The sequence below is a fragment of the Teleopsis dalmanni genome, chromosome 2 (assembly GCF_002237135.1).
Source record: "Teleopsis dalmanni isolate 2A chromosome 2, ASM223713v2, whole genome shotgun sequence".
Taxonomy (NCBI): Eukaryota; Metazoa; Arthropoda; class Insecta; order Diptera; family Diopsidae; genus Teleopsis; species Teleopsis dalmanni.
In genome coordinates, this window is record NC_051847.1 from 5,065,604 (window position 1) to 5,069,321 (window position 3,718).

General features: G+C 29.0%; 1 protein-coding gene across 1 annotated transcript in view; it reads left to right on the top strand.

Annotated features, from left to right (window-relative positions):
• Positions 1-234: 234 nt before the first annotated feature.
• Positions 235-3,718, top strand: part of LOC119678030 (serine-rich adhesin for platelets) — a 155,524-nt gene continuing 152,040 nt past the window's right edge. Inside the window, exon 1 of the mRNA XM_038089664.1 lies at positions 235-364. The gene's annotated coding sequence lies outside the window, so the exon portion shown is untranslated. The remainder of the gene's footprint in view (positions 365-3,718) is intronic.

Consider the following 3,718-nt stretch of genomic DNA (forward strand, 5'->3'; position numbering starts at 1 on the left):
TAGTCGTGAATGTGGCTGTGGCTGTGGCTGTTGCTGTTGCTGTAAGAGCTATTAATGAATTAATTAATTGAAAATAAATAGAGTGTGCAGCGCCGCGTAAATATTGCTCCAAATTAGCAACAATAACAACAACAACAACACCAGCAACTACTACTATTATTGCTACAACTACAACTTCTAAATATTAAAATAAAAATAAACATAAAAATATAATGAAAATAAAAACAAAAAACAAGTTTTCTTTTTACTTTTCAATTTAAAATTTACAACGAACGCGCCTAACAAATTAATTATTTTCGGATTTTGGTTCAACAGGCGAAACTCTTTTAGAGAATCAATTATTTTTAGAATTCAATCAAAAAAGGTGAGTTCCTCTTCTCTTCTTTTTCAGAGAATCAGTTTTTGAAATCACAAAATAGATGATTTCGTATAAATTTATATCAAATATGTCTTGCAAAATCTATAGTATAACATCGGAAATTATAACCATAATAAAATTTTTAATAGTTTTTAAATGGATTTCATATTTAGAGATTATAGTCCATATATGAATATCATAATTAAATAACAATTCATTAGCATGACATTAGGGTGACTTTTATATTCAAAAAAATCATTTTTATTCCATATTAAAATATTATAAATTATAGAAGATTCATTAGTCTCAGCTCATAATACACTTATTTGCTGATGTTTGTTGCTTTATTTGGATTCACATATTTTGCATGCGCGTTTACAGTTTCTGTGAAAGGTAAGCATTCACTTTATTCGAAATTTATTAGTTCGTTATTTATAAACTTCGGCTGTAGAGCAACCAGTGCTAACTTAAATATTATAAAATCAATATTTTCCAAGCGAAGTAAGAGTAAGAGAGCTTGTAGTGCTTCTACACGCCTCTAACGTAGTTAGAAATCAATATATAAGATGGTCAATTAGACTTATGCTAATTTTTACTAATTCATGGCTCTACAAAAAACTAAATTCCTTCCAACACTACATTCCTAGATAGTTGTTTAATTTATAATGCTGAAATCAGATTTAGTCTTTTAGATTGAAATTTTATAAGTTGACAAGGCATTTTTTATCTTGGACTATTATAAAAATACAATCTAGTACCTTCCAAGATCATCCTACTTTACAAAAAATTTAAATAAATATGCCTTACATGTCTGTACAAAGAAACTTATATATTGACGTGGGTTGATAAAGCAATTCTGAAAGTGTTCAAAGGAAAAGTTCTTTGGTTAATCTTTGACTCAACAGTTTGGTCATTGCTATCGTATTCGAATGAATTATAAAATTGCTGTATATCCAGCGAATTATCATCCAGTAATGCCATGTATGATATTGAAATTGAAGAAAAAAATATGGTGGAAGGTCTTTTCTACCATGAAGTAATAAATTTCAGTAAGAATTAACTAAAATAACATATACGCATGAAGAAGAAGCCCATGGGAACAATTTTTTTTTCAGATCTTAACCTAACAACGAATTAGTTGTGGAGATTTTTGATACTTTATTTATAAGTTATAATACAATAAATAGGGTAGCTAATCAAAACAGGGGATTAAAACTAATTGTTCTATATTTTAAGATGATTTATATTTTACAAAACAATATCTGGTAAGATAGAAAACACACATGAAGATTATGGAAGATGGAAGATTTTCATACGTTTCAATATGAAATACAAGAATTCAAACTTAAAATTGAATGGATTGGTTACATATACAGGACATTATAAAGTGTGTATTTGATTTTTTTATTATTCACTCTCCAATCTAATCTGTTTCATTATTATATATATTGTTAGATTAGGTTATACTGGCAATTCTAAGGATCCACTTAACCCAATTTGCCTATTATATTACTGTAAAAGAACTCAAAGGTTTGAAAACCACCTTGAATCTTTGGTAAAGTACAAAATGCTTTCTAGAGGATTGTTTCTAGAATTGATTAAGATTATCAAAAAAGAAAGCGACGTGCATAAATATTGTTATCATCACAACTTTTATATCTAATACTAGCATAAGTTTTAAATACTACTTCACCTATATGCTCTATTCAATTGGGAATCAATAAATAAATAGGATACTTGATTTAAAGTTCGCTCAATAGCCTGAAGCACTATTATACATATGTTAAATACTATATGACTATATAAAGTCCAAAATCGTTGAAATTTTATTCACATCTTAGAATTTTCTTAGAACTTAGTAAAGAGAAAGCGTTCACGGCATCTAGCGTTCACGTAAGTCAGTGTTTACGTTTTTAAGCGAATATAGTATATACTAATAACGAAATCGAAGAAGTTCATTCAGGCATTCTACCAAAGTTTTGTATTGTTGCTACTGTTTAGTTAAACAGTAATTATTCAAAGATAAAGTATAGCAGAAAGTAGAAGATCTTTTATGTTAAATGTGTATAATTATATTCTAGCTAAACAAGTGATATGTTAGACGTACTTGAAGTAATTTTTCGGCTAATAAGATTTATTATCCAATATAGTAGCAGACTTTTTCTTATGCTAAGGACTAGAAACTATCAGTTGAGTTCCAAACAAAAGTAAAACATTTTATTTGTAAGCTGATTTGATGTATTAAAGATATATGGAACTCTAATTCTGACCATGGAATTTACTATTACTACATATTGTATAAAATTGAATTGGATTCTGACAAATAACACTAATTCTTGCTTTTAATTTTTAAGCTAGCATATTTAATACGAAGCCACTAATAAGCTAACTTTCAGCACATAAATTAAATGTAGCATGACTTACGATTTTGCAATAAATTAGTTTTGATTTCAAAATTAATGTTAAATGCACTAATAACAGAAAAATAAATAATTCAAATAATATAAATTGCAAAGTGTATAATTTATTATGATTAAGTATTATTTTGACAAATTCTTTAATGGTGCAGAACAAAGTCACTTCAATTAACTTTCAGCGTATGAAATTAGCAGCAAACACGCAGATACAGATACTTGTATTAAAACACATTTCTCAACAAGATACAAATGCCGGCAGTGCCATAGTATCTTATGGCCAGAATACACCTGCTGGCCGCTTAGCTTTGGCTTTAGTGGATTTCAGTATAAATTAAATGTGGTAGAAACAAAAGTGGGCTAACTTGAAGTATGAAGGCGCGAAAATAGCTTAGATACTGTTAACTATATTGGCAATTGTAGGAGAACATGTTTAGCGAGTCTGTCAGAAACGTATAAAAGATATTAAATGAAATGGTTTTGAGTATTGCAACAGTGCAAAACAAGGCTATACTATATTAGCAAATCTGGGCAGCTAGAACTTGTTAACAAAGAAGGTCGTAAGTTAAGCTGTGTAAACTTTAAACTTCGTTCCACACAGCGATAGACAAGCTAACTTGTCGCGCAGTTTAAACGGCCAACTGCCGTTCAAAGATAAACTTGACTTAATTGATAAGTGCAGCTTAACTTGACGATAATTTGCTTATGACCACATCCAGATACAATGGTAAAAGCATAAAATTGCGCTTATAAGCATGTCACGTTTTGCTCTAATTTTGTGCTCTTTTGTGGTAATTTTCTGTTTAACCTCTTTTACAAAATGTTTATGCTTAAATTTGTAGTTTGTTTATTTTTTCGTTTATCCGTACTTTTGCCGACTTTTACCGCTTTTGTGGTTGTGCTTTTCCTAAAAACCTCAAAAGCATTTTAGATTTTAGTAGGTTGT